This window comes from Bos indicus x Bos taurus, chromosome 14, assembly GCF_003369695.1.
Source record: "Bos indicus x Bos taurus breed Angus x Brahman F1 hybrid chromosome 14, Bos_hybrid_MaternalHap_v2.0, whole genome shotgun sequence".
NCBI lineage: Eukaryota > Metazoa > Chordata > Mammalia > Artiodactyla > Bovidae > Bos > Bos indicus x Bos taurus.
In genome coordinates, this window is record NC_040089.1 from 74,346,773 (window position 1) to 74,368,842 (window position 22,070).

Here is a 22,070-nt window from a genome sequence, read left to right on the forward strand (position 1 = left end):
GAATCACAGCACACCAGGCCTCCCTGTCCATCACCAACTCCCAGATTTTCCTCAAACTCATGTCCATTGAGTCAGTGATGGCATCCAGCTATCTCATCCTCTGTCGTCCCCTTCTCCTCCTGCTGCCAATACCTCCCAGCATCAAGGTCTTTTCCAACAAGTCAGCTCTTCGCATGAGGTGGCCAAAGAATTGGAGTTTCAGCTTCAGCATCAGTCCTTCCAATGAACACTCAGGACTGATCTCCTTTAGGGTGGACTGGTTGGATCTCCTTGCAGTCCAAGGGACTCTCAAGAAATTTCTCCAGCACCACAGTTCAAAAGCATCAATTCTTTGGTGCTCAGCTTTCTTCACAGTCCAACTCTCACATCCATATATGACCACTGGAAAAACCATAGCCTTGACTAGACGGACCTTTGTTGGCAAAGTAATATCTCTGCTTTTCAACATGCTATCTAGGTTGGTCATAACTTTCCTTCCAAGGAGTAAGCGTCTTTTAATTTTATGGCTGCAACCACCATCTGCAGTGATTTTTGAGCCCCCCAAAATAAAGTCTGACACTGTTTCCACTGTTTCCCCATCTATTTCCCATGAAGTGATGGGACCAGATGCCATGATCTTAGTTTTCTGAATGTTGAGTTTTAAGCCAACTTTTCCACTCCTCTTTCACTTTCATCAAGAGGCTTTTAATTCTTCTTCACTTTCTGCCATAAGGGTGGTGTCATCTGCATATCTGAGGTTATCGATATTTCTCCCCACAATCTTGATTCCAGCTTGTGCTTCTTCCAGCCCAGTGTTTCTCATGATGTACTCTGCATAGAAGTTCAATAAGCAGGGTGACAATATACAGCCTTGACATACTCCTTTTCCTATTTGGAACCAGTCTGTTGTTCCATGTCCAGTTCTAACTGTTGCTTCCTGACCTGCATATAGGTTTCTCAAGTTTGGTTTGGTTTTCCCATCTCTTTTAGAATTTTCCACAGTTTATTGTGACCCACCCAGTCAAAGGCTTTGGCATAGTCAATAAAGCAGAAATAGATGTTTTTATGGAACTCTCTTGTTTTTTCAATGATCCAGCAGATGTTGGCAATTTGATCTCTGGTTCCTCTGCCTTTTCTAAAACCACCTTGAACATCTGGAAGTTCACGGTTCATGTTCTGCTGAAGCCTGGCTTGGAGAATTTTGAGCATTACTTTACTAGCGTGTGAGATGAGTGCAGTTGTGTGGTAGTTTGAGCATTCTTTGGCATTTCCTTTCTTTGGGCTTGGAATGAAAACTGACCTTATCCAGTCCTGTGGCCACTGCTGAGTTTTCCAAATTAGTTGGCATATTGAGTGCAGCACTTTCACAGCATCATCTTTTAGGATTTGAAATAGCTCAACTGGAATTCTATCACCTCCACTAGCTTTGTTCGTAGTGATGCTAAGGCCATCTTGACTTCACATTCCAGGGTGTCTGGCTCTGGGTCAGTGATCACACCATCATGAGTATCTGGGTCGTGAAGCTCTTTTTTGTACAATTCTTCTGTGTATTCTTGATACCTCTTAATATCTTCTGCTTCTGTTAGTTCCATACCATTTCTGTCCTTTATCAAGCCCATCTTTGCATGAAATGTTCCCTTGGTATCTCTAATTTTCTTGAAGATATCTCTAGTCTTTCCCATTCTGTTGTTTTCCTCTATTTCTTTGCATTGATCACTGGGGAAGGCTTTCTTATCTCTCCTTGCTATTCTTTGGAATTCTGTCTTCAAATGCTTTTATTTTTCCTTTTCTACTTTGCTTTTCGCTTTTCATAGCTATTTGTGAGGACTCCTTAGACAGCCATTTTGCTTTTTTGCATTTCTTTTACACGGGGATGGCCTTGATCCCTGTCTCCTGTACAATGTCACAAACCTCTGTCCATAGTTCATCAGGCACTCTATCTATCAGATCTAGGCCCTTAAATCTATTTCTCAGTTTCACTGTATAATCATAAAAGATTTGATTTAGGTCATACCTGAATGGTCTAGTGGTTTTCCGCACTTTCTTCAATTTAAGTCTGAATTTGGCAATAAGGAGTTCATGATCTGAGCCACAGTCAGCCCCTGGTCTTGTTTTTGCTGACTGTATAGAGCTTCTCCATCTCTGGCTGCAAAGAGTATAATCAATCTGATTTCGGTGTTGACCATCTGGTGATGTCCATGTGTAGAGTCTTCTCTTGTGTTGTTGGAGGAGAGTGTTTGCTATGACCAGTGCGTTCTCTTGGCAAAACTCTATTAGCTTTTGCCCTGCTTCATTCCATACTCCAAGGCCAAATTTACCTGTTACTCCTGTTTCTGGACTCCTACTTTGCATTCCAGTCCTCTATAATGAAAAGGAAATCTTTTTTTGGCTGTTAGTTCTGAAAGGTCTTGTAGGTCTTAATAGAACCGTTCGACTTCAGCTTCTTCAGCATTACTCATTGGGGCATAGGCTTGGATTACCATGATATTGAATGGTTTGCCTTGGAAATGAACAGAGATCATTCTGTCGTTTTTGAGATTACATCCAAGTACTGCATTTTGGACTCTTTTTTTGACCATCATGGCTACTCCATTTCTTCTAAGGGATTCCTGTGCTGGCTCAGATGGAAAAGCGTCTGCCTACAATGCGGGAGACCTGGGTTCAATCCCTGGGTCGGGAAGATCTCCTGTAAAAAGGGAATGGCAACCCATGCCAGTATTCTTGCTTGCCCTGCCCCCCAAAAGGGGCTCAAAGAAATAACAAGCCTAGACAGCATATTAAAAAGCAGAGTCATTACTTTGCCAACAAAGGTCTGTCTAGTCAAAGCTATGGTTTTTCCAGTAGTCATGTATGGATGTGAGAGTTGGACTACAAAGAAAGTGAGTGCTAAAGAACTGATGCTTTTTCTTGAGAGTCCCTTGGACTGCAAGAAGATCAAACTAGTCCATCCTAAAGGAAATCAGTCCTGACTATTCATTGGAAGACCTGATGCTGAAACTGAAACTCCAATACTTTGGCCACCTGATGTAAAGAACTGACTCCTTAGAAAAGACCCTGATGTTGGAAAAGATTGAAGGCATGAGGAGAAGGGGATGACACAGGATGAGATGGTTGGATGGCACCACCAACTCAATGGACATGAGTTTGGGTAAACTCCAGGAGTTGGTGATAGACAGGGAAGTAAGGCATGCTGCAGTCCATGGGGTTGCAAAGAGTCAGACACCATCAAGCGACTGAACTGAATTGAACAACAAAAAAGAATGTAATAGTTATGTCCCTGAAATAGGAGACTAATCATACAATTCTAAATTTTTTCCCACTCAGATAGCTTAGTAGTTTGTTGGGTGTATGGTTAAGTATTTGATGATTGACTAACTCCTCACCACCACCACCCTTTCCAATATAACTATTAATACTCATGAAATGAGTATATTTATTATGTATATTGAAGCCTTTGTAATATGTGTTGTGAAAGGACTGAACAGAAACATTCAGCTTGCCTTCAGGTTTCTTTAGCATTTTTTAGTAGGCTGATTGCTATGATGACTATGATGCTATAACTATTCTGTTACACATTAAGTATTGTAGAAATGTACATCTGCACTGGATTTACCTTTTCCCTTTGTTTCTAAAGTGCTGAGTTCTGCTAAAAATTTTGGATTGAAATCAAATCTGGGAAGCTTTGGCAATGTTTCTAAAACATAGTAACATTTGCTAAACAAATATAGAGGGTGACTGATTTCCAAAGCAATTGGTTGTATCATTACTTGTCTTGGTTGTATGCAAATTGTTTTTTCTTCACTATTTGAAAGAACTATTTTATTTTTAATATGTTTTTTGAAATTGATATCTCAGTTGGCAACAGGATTAATTCATTTAAAAATTTCTATGCAAAATCCTTCTGGAATCCAAGTAGGTGCTTATTAATGTTCAGATACTTTAATTGTATTTTCTAAATACAACATTTAACTAAAACGCACTTCTTTTGCCTGACTGGCTCCTCTGTAAGAACAAAGCTGGATTTTCTATTGTTCTATCTAATCAAAATTGATGTAGCCATGCTGTTGCTGCTGCTGTTAAGTCGCTTCAGTCGTGTCTGACTCTGTGCGACCCCATAGATGGCAGCCCGCCAGGCTCCCCCGTCCCTGGGATTCTCCAGGCAAGAACACTGGAGTGGGTTGCCATTTCCTTCTCCAGGAAATGAAAAGTGAAAGTGAAGGAAAGTGAAAAGTGAAAGGGAATTCTCTCAGTCGTGTCCGACTCTTCGCGACCCCATGGACTGTAGCCCACCAGGCTCCTCCATCCATGGGATTTTCCAGGCAAGAGTGCTGGAGTGGGGTGCCATTGCTTTCTCCATAATTACATTTTTAAATCATATGTTAAAGCATTCTTTCAGACTCATAGTGATGTCTTTTGTTGCATTTTAAAGTTTAGTTTGTAGTTCAGTTCAGTTCAGTCGATCAGTCGTGTCCGACTCTTTGCGACCCCATGAATCCCAGCATGCCAGGCCTCCCTGTCCATCACCAACTCCCGGAGTTCACTCAGACTCACGTCCATCGAGTCAGTGATGCCATCCAGCCATCTCATCCTCTGTCGCCCCCTTCTCCTCCTGCCCCCAATCCCTCCCAGCATCAGAGTCTTTTCCAGTGAGTCAACTCTTCGCATGAGGTGGCCAAAGTACTGGAGTTTCAGCTTCAGCATCATTCCTTCCAAAGAAATCCCAGGGCTGATCTCCTTTAGGATGGACTGGTTGGATCTCCTTGCAGTCCAAGTGACTCTCAAGAGTCTTCTCCAACACCACAGTTCAAAAGCATCAATTCTTTGGTGCTCAGCCTTCTTCACAGTCCAACTTTCACATCCATACATGACCACAGGAAAAACCATAGCCTTGACTAGATGGACCTTTGTTGGCAAAGTAATGTCTCTGCTTTTGAATATGCTATCTAGGTTGGTCATACTTTCCTTCCAAGGAGTAAGCGTCTTTTAATTTCATGGCTGCAGTCACCATCTGAAGTGATTTTGGAGCCCCCCAAAATAAAGTCTGACACTGTTTCCACTGTTTCCCCATCTATTTCCCATGAAGTGATGGGACCGGATGCCATGATCTTCGTTTTCTGAATGTTGAGCTTTAAGCCAACTTTTCCCCTCTTCTCTTTCACTTTCATCAAGAGGCTTTTTAGTTCCTCTTCACTTTATTTCAAGTGAGTGTTATTCCTGGAATGAAATTACAATTACCCCTTTATCAGCGTTCCCTGGTGGTCTAGTGGTTAGGATTCTGGATGTTCAGTGCTTTGGCCAGAGTTCAATTCCTGTTCGGGGAGCTAAGATCACATATGCCACGTGGCCAGGCAAAAACAAAAAGCTATCCTTCTATCTAGCCTGTTTCCTGGCTTTTTGCAGGGCTGAAATTTTTAACTTTGGCCACGTGGCTACGATGAGGCTCTAAAATATAGTACTGCAATTTATAAAAGTGAAGTTAGTTCTCTTCTTGGTATCTGCTGAGTATCCTTTGTCTCTGTCATTGAATGAATATTAAAAATAATTGAAACTTTTAACATTCAATATACATATCTGGGCTTTGGTTCTGTTTACCTTCATATGTTAAATAAACCTGATAGCTCAGTGGTAAAAAAAATTCAATGCAGGGACTGTGGGTTTGATCCCTGGGTTGGGAAGATTTTCTGGAGAGGAAAATGGCAACCCACTCCAGTATTGTTGTCTGGGAAATCCCATGGACAGAGGAGTCTGCCAGGTTACAGTCCATAGGGTTGCAAAAGAGACATGACTTAAACAACATTATAAAAACTTAGAGACGAGCACGTGGAACCAAGAAATATGTCTTAATACAGATCTCAGGAACTGATTTGGCTGGGATTTCCTGAAGTCAATCAAAATCAGTTCAATGAAAATAGCAAAGTCAAGCTATTTGTTAGCAAACACCTTAGAAGAATAGTGTTTATCCTTAACATGTTATCTTTATATCTGGTTGAACCCTCTAAGGCATATGCTATTATTGCCATTTCACTGAGAGTAAATTAAATCTAATGAAATTAGAGGAGTGGTGTAATATTACATGTGAGAAGTGTGAGAAGTAAGTCATGGTTAGAACCCCAATTTAATTCCAAAGCCTGTACTCCCCTTTCCTATGTTACATCAGAGCTTTCTACTTGTTTCTTCTCTGTAACGGAATACCCAACAGGTGACTTTCTTACTTTTTCTAAATATGAAATTAAAATAAATTTAAAAGACTTTGAATGATTTAAAAATGTTTAAATCTATGTCTGTCATATAAAGATACAGCTTGGCATCATCCAGAAACCTTGCCAGAATGTTCTCAATTCTAAATGTCTGAGTCATTGCCAAGAATGAAAATATGAATTCCAAGTTTGATCTGTCTGGGTATCACAATATGGCCTCGTGATCAAATTAGTGGATAATGGCAAGATAGACTTCCAGTTTATACTGCAGAGAATCAAAGACATTCTTCAAGAGTCAGTAATTACATTTGTTTTAGATAACTCCCAAAGATTTGCAAATATTTCACCTTCAATTGTTATTTCTTGAAAACATGCAATTTTCTGTTTATGTTGAACTGAGTGAAAGTCTTAAAAAATCTATTCTTTCCATAAACAATTCTATCAAATGTTACCTTAAAAACTGACAATTTTCCTTTCAGTCAGGATAGAGTATTTTTGAGAGGATAACCCAGACTACAGAAGCAGATAAGACAATCTGTATGGTCCTTTCTTGGGAGGATTAATTTTACTGCTTAGTAACCATCTGGGTCGTATGACAGTTGAGATAAATGGACATCAATATATTTTTCTGAATTGTCACCAATTTTTGTAAAGGAGCAGATATCACAACAGTTGTAAGCTGATTATTTTTGCATCATTTCAAGGTTTTGTTCATCTGTACAGTCAGAACACATGGTATCATGAGTTATTCATAGATCCCCTAGTTATTGAGCTTGATTTCTCAAATATGATGAATATGTGAATGACTTTTGTAGTTACCAGTGTGTCAGGTATTGTACTTTTCATTGTGTATATTGTGAAACATAAACATTTTATTTACTTTGTGTTTTTAATATTTGACTATCAAAGATTGGGAAACATGCATGTGTTTGATTAGTATTTGAATTTTAGACTCATATTCAGTTGTGGGGAACTGAGGTTATGCTTGTGTGCAAAGGGGGGTCTGTGTATATGTTAGATTAGGTCACGTGCTGTGCTTTGGCTGATGTTTCCCTTGTTCTCCTATTTCAACATAATCTCAGAACATATTCTAATTTCTCCAAATATAAGAAGAAAACCTAACCAGACAAACCCTTTGAGTTGGACAAAGTTTATTAGGAAAGATGAATTGACTTATTTAAGCTTCTGTTTCTATGAAACCAACTATTTAACTGAACAGTTGCCTTCTCACCATAGCAAACACTTTCTGCTTTTCTCTAATTTTTAACATATTCCAGCAATTTTTATGGCAGTCATCGAACTACAAAGCACTAACTCACTGAAGCATTTTGCGTATAATGCTTCCCCTTGAAAATAAGCCTTTCTCTTAAAAATTTCTTTACTCTTCACCAAAGTAACAAATATATTATGAGAATGAAATACTATATGAGCGAGCTATAACACTTTATTGCCATCGGACACCTTTGTTAATAAATGCTAAGAGTAGGAATCCTTTTATCCATAAGAGAAAATAGAATTTGCTGTCATCAATTTTTTTCTAATATAGATTACAAATGAAGCATAACATGTTTTGAATGTTTACAAACATTTTCTGAAGAGAAGCTAACAGCATTTACTTTGAATATTTGTGTATTGATGTTTAAGAAAGGAAAAAGAAATCTAGGTATTTGTATACATGGACATTTCTATTCAGAAATATGCTAGGTAATCAGTGGGCTAAAAAATATAAAAGAAGTCAGGTAAGGAGAACAGTGAGAAGGGAGGTAAGAATCCAGTGGGTCCTAAATATGGGCCATTGTAGTGCTAAAAATCAGGTCTTTTCTAAATAGTGTTCACTTTTTAATATTTTTTTATTGTTGATGCTTGCTAACACTTGGGAAAGAGGCAAAAGACAGTCTTAAAAATGACAAAGTCATCTCTTTCACTAAGTAAATCTTTTACATAAAAAGCAAAAAAGAAGTATTTTTCTTTAAACTGAGAGTGCTAGAGATTCTTTTCAAATGATTTCAACAAAAAGCAGACTATCTTAGCCCTTTAAGGATGATAAAATTGGTATTGTCAAGAAATGTGCTGACATTTTTCTACTTGCTAAATGCCAAGAAAAAATTGAACACTCTTTAACTATCCAAATTCTTACTGACTGCTATCTAAAGTAAGCAATAGATAAAAAGTTGCCACTCTCACGGGGCCCTCTATGCTGGAAAAGATCCAAAAACTGCCACCAACTGCTCATGTTACACTTGTTACAAAATCAGCTATTTCAGACCTGGTGACAATTTTGGTTTCAGCATTGCCTTTCACATTGAACAATATCACTTAGAGGGTGCTCACAATAATTAAAGGTTTCAGTTGTACCCGTGTTGAGGCATATGCGAGAATTATACACCATGGTCCTGCTGTATCGTATGTATTCGGTATAGGAAAAACAAAGGGTATGAGCTCTGGGAGTCCTTTTGGGAATGGAACACAGAAAGGTATAGATGCTGTGTGAACATTTCAGAGGAGGGAGGTAACTTAGTTTAATTGCTGAATGCATACCTTTGAAATCAGGAAGAATTCTAGGACTGCCATATTTTAATGTATGATATTGTGCAAGTTGCATATTTTCTCATAGTCTGTTTCTCCCCTTGTAAGATGGCCTTATAGTAGTCACTTATAAGGATGTGATGAATGCAAGTGCCGTTTCTTATACTTTCACAGGAATGACTCTAAAGTTATCATCATCGTTATTGAGACATCTAGAAGTTTATCTTAAATGCTGCAGTCAAAAAGGGTAAACCTCAATTATGTAGTCTTAGTTCATATATTACCAGAAACATGCTCTACTTTAGGTTCTTGACTTTAGTAGATATACCTTTCAGATGTAAATTGGTTCCTGACTGTGATTATCATAGTGGACTCCAGCTCAACTGTTTTGACAAGGAACTCTAGGAAAAAAAAAAGAAAAAGGAATGTATTGATTAAACCCAAATGAGGATAAGTAGAAAACATTATGAATTGTATTCAATGTATTAATATGCAGAATATGTTTTATGTTGGGCCACTAAATACTTGGTGTTTGGTTGAAATGAAGTGTTTCAATGATTTTATTTTTTAGATTTTAGGCTGATTTGGGAATGGGCAGATCTGGAAGCAGGCAGAGCTTTGGAACTTCTCAACAATGTCACTTCCTTAGGCAACCCTTTGATTAAGCTCTGGGGTTAGATGGAAATACAGCTGAGATGAGATAGGGAGGCTTAGCTTATAGATCCTTCCTCCTTTTTCATGATCCTCAGCTTCAGGCCTTGAAATCTATAAATCATATTCCAAAGTATACTCTTATAAGATAATAAGGAAGTAAGGATGATGATCATAGCTGAAACAAAGCTTTGACACTGTTTCTCTAGAAAAAGAAAAAGAAAAAAAGCAAAAAAAGAGACACGCTGCCCTTTTCTAATTTTACCATTTTCTATCTTCAAATTGTTTGCTGTTTACTGGTTGCTTAAGCAGTTGTCTAAAATTAGGACAATTTGAGTGTTCATATTCACATGAGACATATTGTCTTTTGTCTTATATCTCTTGACTCTCACAAATTATAAAATCTTATTTAACTGTCTCTTCTCCCTATAATTTGTTAACAAAGGTGTGTCTAGTCAGTTCAGTTCAGTTCAGTTCAGTCGCTCAGTCATGTCCGACTCTTTGCAACCCCATGAATCACAGCACGCCAGGCCTCCCTGTCCATCACCATCTCCCGGAGTTCACCCAGACTCACGTCCATCAAGTCAGTGATGCCATCCAGCCATCTCATCCTCTGTCGTCCCCTTCTCCTCCTGCCCCCAACCCCTCCCAGCATCAGAGTATTTTCCAGTGAGTCAACTCTTCACATGAGGTGGCCAAAGTACTGGAGTTTCAGCTTCAGCATCATTCCTTCCAAAGAAATCCCAGGGCTGATCTCCTTCAGAATGGACTGGTTTGATCTCCTTGCAATTCAAAGGACTCTCAAGAGTCTTCTCCAACACCACAGTTCAAAAGCATCAATTCTTTGGTGCTCAGCCTTCTTCACAGTCCAACTTTCACATCCATACATGACCACAGGAAAAACCATAGCCTTGACTAGATGGACCTTTGTTGGCAATGTCTCTGCTTTTGAATATGCTATCTAGGTTGGTCGTAACTTTCCTTCCAAGGAGTAAGCGTCTTTTAATTTCATGGCTGCAGTCACCATCTGCAGTGATTTTGGAGCCCCAAAAAGTAAAGTCTGACATTGTTTCCACTGTTTCCCCATCTATTTCCCATGAAGTGATGGGACCAGATGCCATGATCTTCGTTTTCTGAATGTTGAGCTTTAAGCCAACTTTTTCACTCTCCACTTTCACTTTCATCAAGAGGCTTTTTAGTTCCTCTTCACTTTCTGCCATAAGGGTGGTGTCATCTGCATATCTGAGGTTATTGATATTTCTCCCGTGTCTAGTCAAGGCTATGGTTATTCTAGTAGTCATGTATGGATATGAGAGTTGAACTATAATGAAAGCTGAGTGCCGAAGAATTGATGCTTTTGAACTGTGGTGTTGGAGAAGACTCTTGAGAGTCCCTTGGACTGCAAGGAGATCAAACCTTTCCATCCTAAAGGAGATCAGTCCTGGGTGTTCACTGGAAGGACTGATGTCAAAACTGAAACTCCAATACTTTGGCCACCTGATGCAAAGAGCTGACTCATTTGAAAAGACCCTGATGCTGGGAAAGATTGAAGGTGGGAGGAGAAGGGGACGACAGAGGATGAGATGGTTGAGGATGAGATGGTTGGATGGCATCACCGACTCGATGGACAGGAGTTTGGGTAAACTCCTGGGAGTTGGTGATGGACAGGAGGCCTGAAGTGCTGCAGTCCATGGGGTCGGAAAGAGTCGGACACGACTGAACGACTGAACTGAACTGAACTCTCCCTATAAAATAACCGATTTTTTTTTAGTGTTGTTGTTGTACAATATAAAAGTTTATGAGAGAAAAGTTCTAAAATAGCCCTCATGTCAATATATGTCTTATGACAATATATGTCTTACCATGACATATTGGTAAGACATTTCCCAGCAGATGGAGCTGGGAAAACTCCGTTTTGAAATTCAGACATAGGTTACGTTGCTTCCTGGGTTGCGATGATACAGAAGTAGTCGAGGATGGAAAATTAGTGCTGCAGGACTCTACGGTCATTTGATCATTCAAGAGGACAATCAAGATATTGATTAACTTAAAACATTGTTAAGTATCCATGTTAAAAAATTAAACTTAGCTGTTTAAAGAGTAGAAAATGAGACTGAGCTGTGTTTGCACGTCACGGTTGCTATGGAGAAGTTCAGAGCACAATTAAGATACCTGCTGCTGAGTGCTGCTTGGGGATGTTAGAGCTTCACCCTCTCCAAATGCCACAAACATTTCAAGGAAAAGTAAGATCGGTTATGAAAAATTTAATGCTGCTAAATTCAATAGATCAAGGCAATCAGCTTACCAAAAGTGATTTGTGAAAAAAAGGATGATCTAAAAAACCCTGCTGCTGCTGCTGCTAAGTCGCTTCAGTCGTGTCTGACTCTGTGCGACCCCATAGACGGCAGCCCACCAGGCCCTGCCGTTCCTGGGATTCTCCAGGCAAGAACACTGGAGTGGGTTGCCATTTCCTCCTCCAATGCATGAAAGTGAAAAGTGAGTGAAGTCGCTCAGTCGTGTCCGACTCTTTGCGACCCCATGGACTGCAGCCCACCAAGCTCCTCCATTCATGGGATTTTCCAGGCAAGAGTACTGGAGTGGGGTGCCATTGCCTTCTCTATTAAAGAAGTGAAAAAAGATAAAGAATAGAAAGTACATAATTTCTGAATAAGTGGGTCCTTGGGAAGAATTAAAAAGAAAAACAGTAACTCAATCTAATAGATTGCAGAAAAAGAAGCAATACAAGCAAAAATAAAAAATAAAAGACAAAAAATTGATATAAGTATACTTACCAAAAATTAGATTTATAAGAAAAGAAATTATAGAGCAAACAAGATATATGTGCATATATATATATATACATTTACATATATAAAGTTACATTCCCTGGTGGCTCAGATGGTAAAGAATCTGCCTGTGGTGCAGAACACCCGGTTTTGATCCCTGGGTCTGGAAGAGCCCCTGGAGGAGAAAATGGAAACCCACTTCAGTACTCTTGCCTGGAGAATTCCATGAACAGAAGGGCCTGGAGGGTTACTGTCCATGGTGTCATAGAGTCAGACATGACCGAGCAACTAACACACACACACATACAAAGTGATATGACTTAGAAACATTAAAAATACAGAAATAGAAAAATATTTGCTAAGCAAATACTAGGCAAAAGAGTTTGTGTAGCAATATTAATTTCAGACAAAATAGAATTTAATGCAACCATTAATAGTAATGGTCTTAGTACATAATGACAAAAGAAAAATTTCACTAAAAGTATAAAACAATGATACACTTATTTGAAATGACAACACTGTCTCAAAATATAGAAAAAAATATTTATGTTATTGTAACAAAAAACATTTAAGTTCATAATTTTTATAGAAGATTTTGTATATTCTTAAGCAAAAATTAGTACAGGAGCTGAAGATTTGAAAAGCATATTATCAAATTTGATGCTACAGATATACATGAAAAAAGATATATATGAACCCAATTAGTAGAAAACATATTCTTTAACAGCACATATGAACCATTTACAATTATTTTACACAAAACTCTGGGAGTTGGTGATGGACAGGGAGGCCTGGCATGCTGCAGTCCATGGGGTTGCAAAGAGTCAGACACGACTCAGTGACTGAACCGAACTGACCAAGACCAAAAAGGATGTCTTAAGGAATTTCAGAAGGATTTTTAGAGAAATATTCAATATCATAAAGTAAAATTGGAAAAATAAAGAGGTTGAAAAAAAAATCTAAAAATAAGTCGTTATCTCATCATCTAGACATAAGTATTATGTCTATCTGATACGTAAAAATAGTATTTTTATGCAACTCTTGGCAGAATGCTAAATGTTTGCAGAACCCATTCTTCTCTTTCTCATGTTCATTTTAGTAACAGGCCAGTGGTTCTCCCCCAAGTTTTAAGTGGACACATAACTACCCAGGTAAAGTTCATTATATTTTCAGTTCCCCTTATAGCTTTCAGTTCAGTTCAGTCGCTCAGTTGTGTCTGCTTCTTTGTGACCCCATGGACTGCAGCACGCCAGGCCTCCCTGTCCATCACCAACTCCCAGAGTTTGCTCAAACTCATGTCCATCAAGTTGGTGATGCCATCCAACCATCTCATCCTTTGTCATATCCTTCTCCTCCTGCCTTCAGTCTTTCCCAGCATCAGGGTCTTTTCAAATGAGTCAGTTCTTCACATCAGGTGGCCAAAGTATTAGAGTTTCAGCTTCAGCAATGAATATTCCGGACTGATTTCCTTTAAGATTGACTGGTTTGATCTCCTTGCAGTTCCAGAGACTCTCAAGAGTCTTCTCCAGCATCACAGTTCAAAACCATCAATTCTCCAGTGCTCAGCTTTCTTTATGGTCCAACTCTCACACCCATACATGACTACTGGAAAAACCCTTTGCTGGCAAAGTAATGTTTCTGCTTTTTAATGCACTGTCTAGGTTTGTCATAGCTTTTCTTCCAAGGAGCAAGTGTCTTTTAATTTCATGGCTGCAGTCACCACCTGTAGTGACTTTGAAGCCCAAGAAAATAGTCTGTCACTGTTTCCATTGTTCCCCATATATTTGCCATGAAGTGATGGGACCAGATGCCATGATCTTAGTTTTTTGAATGTTGAGCTTTACACCAACTTTTTCACTCTCCTCTTTCACTTTCCTCAAGAGGCTCTTCAATTCTTCTTCTATTTCTACCATAAGGGTGGTGTCGTGTGTGTATCTGAGGCTATTGATATTTCTCCTGGCAATCTTGATTCCAGCTTCATTCAGCCCAGCATTTTGTATGATGCAACCTGCATATAAGTTAAATAAGCAGGGGGACAATATACAGCCTTGACATACTCCTTTCCCAATTTGGAACCAGTCTGTTGTTCCATGTCCAGTTCTAACTATTGCTTCCTGACCTGCATACAGATTTCTCAGGAGGCAGGTCAGGTGGTCTGGTATTCCATCTCATTAAGATTTTTCCACGTTTTGTTGTGATCCACATAGTCAAAGGCTTTGGCATAGTCAGTGAAGCAGAAGTAGATATTTTTCTGGAACTCTCTTGCTTTTTCTATGATCCAACTAATGTTGGCAATTTGATCTCTGGTTCCTCTGCCTTTTCTAAATCCAGCTTGAACATCTGGAAGTTCACAGTGCACATGCTTTTGAAGCCTGGCTTGGAGAATTTTGAGCATTACTTTGCTAGTGTGTGAGATGAGTGCACTTGTGCAGTAGTTTGAACCTTCTTTGGCATTGCCTTTCTTTGGGATTGGGATGAAAATACTGTTCTCCATAATGACTGTATCAAATTACATTCCTACCAACTGTGCAAGAGGGTTACATTTACTCCATATTCTCTCCAGCATTTATTTTTTGTAGACTTTTTGATGATGGCCATTCTGACTGGTCTGAACTGAATTCTGACTGGTATGAGGTGGTACCATATGTAGTTTTGATTTGCATTCATCTAATAATGAGCAAAGTTGAGCCTTTTTTTGTGTATTTACTGTTTATCTATATGCTTTCTTTGGGCTTCCCAAAGTAATGACTGAAGTGACTTAGCACACACACACACATATGTCTTTCTTGAAGAAATGTCTTTTTATCTTCTCTGGTGATTTTTTTATTGGGTTATTTATTTATTTATTTTTTTGATAGTGAGATGAATGAGCTGCTTGTATATTTTGGAGATGAATTCTTTGTCAGTTTTTCTTTTGCAATTATTTTCTCCCATTCTGAGTGTTGTCTTTTCACTTTCTGTATAGTTTTCTTTGTAGTGCAAAAGCTTTTAAGTTTAATTAGGTCACTTTTTTTTTTGCTTTTATTTTCATTACTCTAGAAGGTGGAGGATGTGAAGTCCTATCCATGGCAATCAGAGATGAAAAAGAAATAAAAGGAATCCAGATTTGAAAAGAAGTAAATTCTCACTGCTTGCAGACATAACACTATACATAGAAAACCCTAAAGAAATCATCAGAAAATTACTAGAGCTAATTAATAAATATAGTAAATTTGCAGGATACAAAATCAATACACAGAAATCCTTGCATTCCTATACATTATCAACAAAAAAATCAGAAAGAATAGTTAAGGAATCAATCCTATTCACTATTGCTACAAGAAGAATAAAATATCTAGGAATAAACCTACCTAAGGAGACAAAAGACCTGTATACATAAAACTATAAGACACTCATGAAAGAAATCAAAGATAACACAAAAGATGGAGAGATATATCACATTCTTGGATTGGAGGAATCATTGTTATGAAAATGACTATATTACTTAAAGCAGTCTACAGATTAAATGCATTCCCTATCAAATTACCAAGGGCATTTTACACAGAACTAGAACAAAAAATTTGGCATTTTGTATGGAAACATAAAAGACCCCAAATAGCCAATGTAATCTTGAGAAAGAAAAACAGAGCTGGAGGAATCAACCTTCTTGACTTCAAACTGTACTACAACGCTACAGTGATCAAGACAGGATGGTACCGACACAAAACCAGAAATACAGAATGGAAAAAGATAGAAAACCCAGAGACAAACCCAGGTACCTATGGACACCTTATCTTTGACAAAGGAAGCAAGAATATACAAAGGAGAAAAGACAGCCTCTTCAATAAATTGTTCTTGGAAAACTTCACAGCTACATGTAAAAGAATGAAATTAGAATACTCCCTAACACCATATACAAAAGTAAACTCAAAGTGGGTTAAAGACCTAAATGTAAGGTCAGAAACTATAAAATTTTTAGAGGAAAACATAGGCAGAATCTGATTTTAAAATTAATATAACATGAACAGTTCTCTGTGCTCTTACGTTGCCTGCATGTGTGCGTGCATAGTCAGTCGTGTCTGACTCTTTGTGACTCCATGGCCTGCAGCCCACCAGGCTTCTCTGTCCATGGAATTTGCCAGGCAAGAACAGTGCAGTGGGTTGCCATTTCCTCCACCAGGGTGTCTTCCTGACCCAGGGTTTCTTAGGTCTCCTGCATTGTCAGGCAGATTCTTCACTGCTGAGTCACCTGGGAAGACCCATTCTGTTGCATTCTATTCCATTATAGAGAAGTCATAATTTAAAGGTTTTACTTTTGTTAGTGACTGGCTGCTTCCAATTTTTCTTGTGGTAAATATTGCTGAGTTTTTAAATGTTGCTGAGTTGCTAAATCATTGTTCACATTTGTGATTTTTTTCTTTAGAACAAGTATGTAGAAACAAATTGACATTTTGATTTAAGGCCTGCTGTTATTTACTTCATTTTTCAACTAACTCTTTCACTTTCATGTTAATATTACTACAGAATTTGTCACATAACTAGTTTTATCCCATAGCATCAATAAGATATACTCTGATTTACACACAGATACTTACCCCACACCATCAGTTTATTTAAATGTAACTTAAAACTTATCATCAAGATTGCCAGGAGAAATATTTTCAGAATCAAGATTTCTGGGAGAAATTTCAATAACTTCAGATATGCAGATGCATCACCCTTATGGCAGAATGCAAAGAAAGCCTCTTGATGAAAGTGAAGGAGGAGAGCGAAAAAGCTGGCTTAAACTCAGCATTCAAAAAACTAAGATCATGGCATCCAGTCCCATCACTTCATGGCAAATAGATGGGAAACAATGGAAAGAGTGACAGATTTTATTTTCTTTGGCTCCAAAATCACTGTAGATGGTGACTGCAGCCATGAAATTAAAAGACGCTTGATCTTTGGGAAAAAGTTATGGCAAACCTAGAGAGCATATCAAAAAGCAGAGATATTACTTTACTGACAAAGGTCCATCTAGTCAAGGCTATGGTTTTTCCGGTAGTCATGTATGGATGTGAGAGTTGGACCGTAAAGAAGGCTGAGCACTCGAGAATTAATGCTTTTGAACTGTGGTGTTGGAGAAGACTCTTGAGAGTCCCTTGGACTGCAAGGAGATCCAACCAGTCCATCCTAAAGGAAATCAGTCCTGAATATTCATTGGAAGGATCGATACTGAAGCTGAAGTTCAAGTACTTTGGCCACCTGATGGGGAGAACTGACTCATTGGAAAAGACCCTGATGCTGGGAAAGATTGAAGGTGGGAAGAGAAGAGGGCAACAGAGGATGAGATGGTTGGATGGCATCATTGACTCAATGGACATGAGTTTGAGCAAGCTCCAGGGGTTGGTGATGGACAGGGAAGCCTGGTGTGCTGCAGTCCATGGGGTTGCAAAGAGTTGGACACAACTGAGTGACTGAACTAAACTTAAAAGTGACAAAAGAATCCTAAGTACACAGCACAGTAATTTCCCAACATAATATAAAACATTATATTATCTAATGCCCTTGTTTTTCAGCCACTAAGTTATGTCCAACTCTTTGAGATCCCATGGACTGTAGCACACCAGGCTTCCTTGTCCTCCTCTACTTTCCTTATCTTATTTTAGTGTTTTATATTTAAAGTTAAGATTCTCATTTATCACAAAAATTCTTAGAAATACAATTTAAGGTATTTCTTGGCAAATGCAGAATGTTTAGAAAAAAATATACACACCCTTATAATTTTAGCCTCTTTTGTAATTAACTGTTAAACATTAGATGAATAACTGTTTAAACGTGCTTAGTTTATAAAATATATCTCCCTCAATTGCAAAAATCATTAAGAGAAAATGTTGAAAAATAACTGGGAATTTCTAAGCTTTTTAAAATAAGTATTTTTAAAATTTTTATTTTGAGTGAGATAATTCTGTATGTTTTATCACATTTAGATAAAATGGAACCATAACAAGGGATGATTATTGTATTTTATTAATTATTAAGACAGCAGTTTCTTATCTTAAATAAACTGCTATATCTGAGGCATCTCCTTGTGCTTAGTTAATTTAGAATATGGGCATGGGAAAAGCGAATTGGAAAATATTGGCTCAAGGACCACAATTGTCAAACTGAATTGCTCACTCTCTTCTTAATGGTCTTAAAAAATAGGTACTAGTGATCTTCATAGTAATCAAATTAAGAAAAAAAGAAATTAAAAATGACAGAAATCAAAGTTTATTTTCTTGCACTTTTTTTTTTGGCAGGTTTTGGAAACTGGGGCTTATACTAAGATGTTTAATAATAATGGACAAAGTTAAATTTGAATCCTAAATTTAAAAATGTGGTCACTATTTATTTTAGCAATTCAGTAATTTATTCAAGGAATAATTGACAACTGTATGAAGCAGTGTTCTGTAAGAGAAACGATGACCAGAAGGAACTATAGTTTAGGGTAGAAATTATGAATGTCATATATAAGAGGAAGAGAATGGCCTTCACTGAGGGAAATAAAGAAGCGATGTTTGCGGCACACTTTGAAAGACAGGGAACATTTAAATACCTCAGAACTTGAGAAGATGAACAGAATGTACAAAAATATTCTTGTAAAAAGAGCAGGAACTACGTGGGAAAACTGAATTGCTCAGGTGTATGGGTGCATGCTCAGTTGCAACCTTTGCAAGCCTGTGGACTGTAGCCCACCAGGCTCCTCTATTCATGGAATTTTCCAGGCAAAAATGTTGCAGTGGATTGCCATTTCCTTCTCCAGGGGACCTTCCCTACCCAGGAATGAAATCTTTTTTTTTTTAATCTCTGGATGTCTTTTGCTGCTCTTGCATTGGCAGGCAGATTCTTTACCACTGTACCTGATAGCCCGAATCGCTCAGGTAAAAAGTCTTAATTTACCACAGATGAGGTTTAAAAACAACAGAAATTTATTTCTTGTATTTCTGAGGCTGGAAATCCAGGATCAGGGTGCCATCATAGTTGAATTCTGATGAGAGCCCTCTTTTGATTTGGAAACTGCTGACTTATTGTATTGGAGAAGGCAATGGCACCCCACTCCTGTACTTTTGCCTAGAAAATCCCATGGACGGAGGAGCTTGGTAGGCTGCAGTCCATGGGGTCGCTAGAGTCGGACACTTCATGCATTGGAGAAAGACATGGCAACCCACTCCAGTGTTCTTGCCTGGAGAATCCCAGGGACGGGAAGCCTGGTGGGCTGCCGTCTATGGGGTTGCACAGAGTTGGACACGACTGAAGCGATTTAGCAGCAGCAGCAGCAGCAGACTTGTTGTATTCTCATATGGAAGAGAGTGGAAAGAGGAAACAAACTCTCCTGTGACCCTTACAAGGGCACTAACCCCAATCATGTGGGTTTCACCTTTATGACCTCACTTTGGTACTTAGCTACTTAGCTACCAAAGTCTTATCTTCCTAATACCATCACATTGGGCATTTGGTTTCAGTATATGATGGGGGGTGGTGGGAAGCACGAATATTAGGTTTATGAGGCGAAAGTGATAGGTATGAGAAAAGCAGGAGGAAGAAGTTTGGAAATAAAGGTATTGAGACAGATCATCAGTTCAGTTCAGTAGAGTTCAGTCTCTCAGTCATGTCTGACTCTTTGCGACCCCATGAATTGCAGCACGCCTCTCTGTCCACCACCTACTCCTGGAGTTCACTCAAACTCATGTCCATCTAGTCGGTGATGCCATCCAGCCATCTCATCCTCTGTCGTCCCCTTCTCATCCTGCTCGCAATCCCTCCCAGCATCAGGGTCTTTTCCAATGAGTCAACTCTTTGCATGAGATGGCCAAAGTACTGGAGTTTCAGTTTTAGCATCAGTCCTTCCAATGAACACCCAGGAATGATCTCCTTTAGGATGGACTTGTTGGCTCTCCTTGCAGTCCAAGGGACTCTCAAGAGTCTTCTCCAACACCACAGTTCAAAAGCATCAATTCTTTGGTGCTCAGCCTTCTTCACAGTCCAACTCTCACATCCATACATGACCACTGGAAAAACCATAGCCTTGACTAGATGGACTTTTGCTGGCAAAGTAATGTCTCTGCTTTTCAATATGCTGTCTAGGTTGGTCATAACTTTCCTTCCAAGGAGTAAGCATCTTTTAATTTCGTGGCTGCAATCACCATCTGCAGTGATTTTGGAGCCCCCCAAAAGAAAGTCTGACACTGTTTCCACTGTTTCCCCATCTATTTCCCATGAAGTGATGGACTGGAATGGGTGAATTTAATTCAGATTAGCATTATATCTACTACTGTGGGCAGGAATCCCTTAGAATAAATGGAGTAGCCATCATGGTCAACAAGAGTCCAAAATGCAGAACTTGGATGCAGTCCCCAAAATGACAGAATTATCTGTTCGTTTCCAAGGCAAAACTTTCAATATCATAGTAATCTAAGCCTATGCCCCAACCAGTAACGCTGAAGAAGCTGAAGTTGAATGGTTCTATGAAGACTTACAAGACATTTTAGAATTAACACCCCCAAAAATATGTCCTTTTCATTGTAGGGGACTGGAATGCAAAAGTAGGAAGTCAAGGAACACCTGGGGTAACAGGTAAATTTGGCCTTGGAATACGGAATGAAGCAGGGCAAATGCTAATAGAGTTTTGCCAAGAGAATGCACTGGTCATAGCAAACACCCTCTTCCAACAACACAAGAGAAGACTCTACACATGGACATCACCAGATGGTCAACACCGAAATCAGATTGATTATATTCTTTGCAGCCAGAGATGGAGAGGCTCTATACAGTCAGCAAAAACAAGACCAGGAGCTGAGTGTGGCTCAGATCATGAACTCCTTATTGCCAAATTCCGACTTAAATTGAAGAAAGTAGGGAAAACCACTCGACCATTCAGGTGTGACCTAAATCAAATCCCTTATGATTATACAGTGGAAGTGAGAAATAGATTTAAGGGACTAGATCAGATAGATATAGTTCCTGATGAACTATGGATGGAGGTTTGTGACATTGTTCAGGAGACAGGGATCAAGACCATCCCCATGGAAAAGAAATGCAAAAAAGCAAAATGGCTGTCTGGGGAGGCCTTACAAATAGCTGTGAAAAGAAGAGAAGCAAAAAGCAAACGAGAGAAGGAAAGACAGAAGCATCTGAATGCTGAGTTACAAAGAATAGTAAGGAGAGATAAGAAAGCCTTCTTCAGTGATCAATGCAAAGAAATAGAGGAAAACAACAGAATGGGAAAGACTAGAGATCTCTTCAAGAAAATTAGAGATACCAAGGGAACATTTCATGCAAAGATGGGCTTGATAAAGGACAGAAATGGTATGGACCTAACAGAAGCAGAAGATATTAAGAAGAGGTGGCAAGAATACACAGAAGAACTGTATAAAACAGATCTTCACGAACAAGATAATCATGATGGTGTGATCACTCACCTAGAGCCAAACATCCTGGAATGTGATGTCAAGAAAGCATCATTACCAACAAAATTAGTGGAGGTGATGGAATTCCAGTTGAGCTATTTCAAATCCTGAAAGATGATGCTGTGAAAGTGCTGCACTCAATATGCCAACTAATTTGGAAAACTCAGCAGTGGCCCCAGGACTGGAAAAGGTCAGTTTTCATTCCAATCCCAAAGAAAGGCAATGCGAAAGAATGCTCAAACTTCTGCACAATTGCACTCATCTCACATGCTGGTAAAGTAACTCTCCAAATTCTCCAAGCCAGGCTTCAGCAATACGTGAACTGTGAACTTCCAGATGTTCAAATTGGTTTTAGAAAAGGCAGAGGAACCAGAGATCAAATTGCCAACATCTGCTGGATCATGGAAAAAGCAAGAGAGTTCCAGAAAAATATCTATTTCTGCTTAATTGACTATGCAAAGCCTTTGACTGTGTGGATCACAACAAACTATGGAAAATTCTGAGAGAGATGGGAATACCAGACC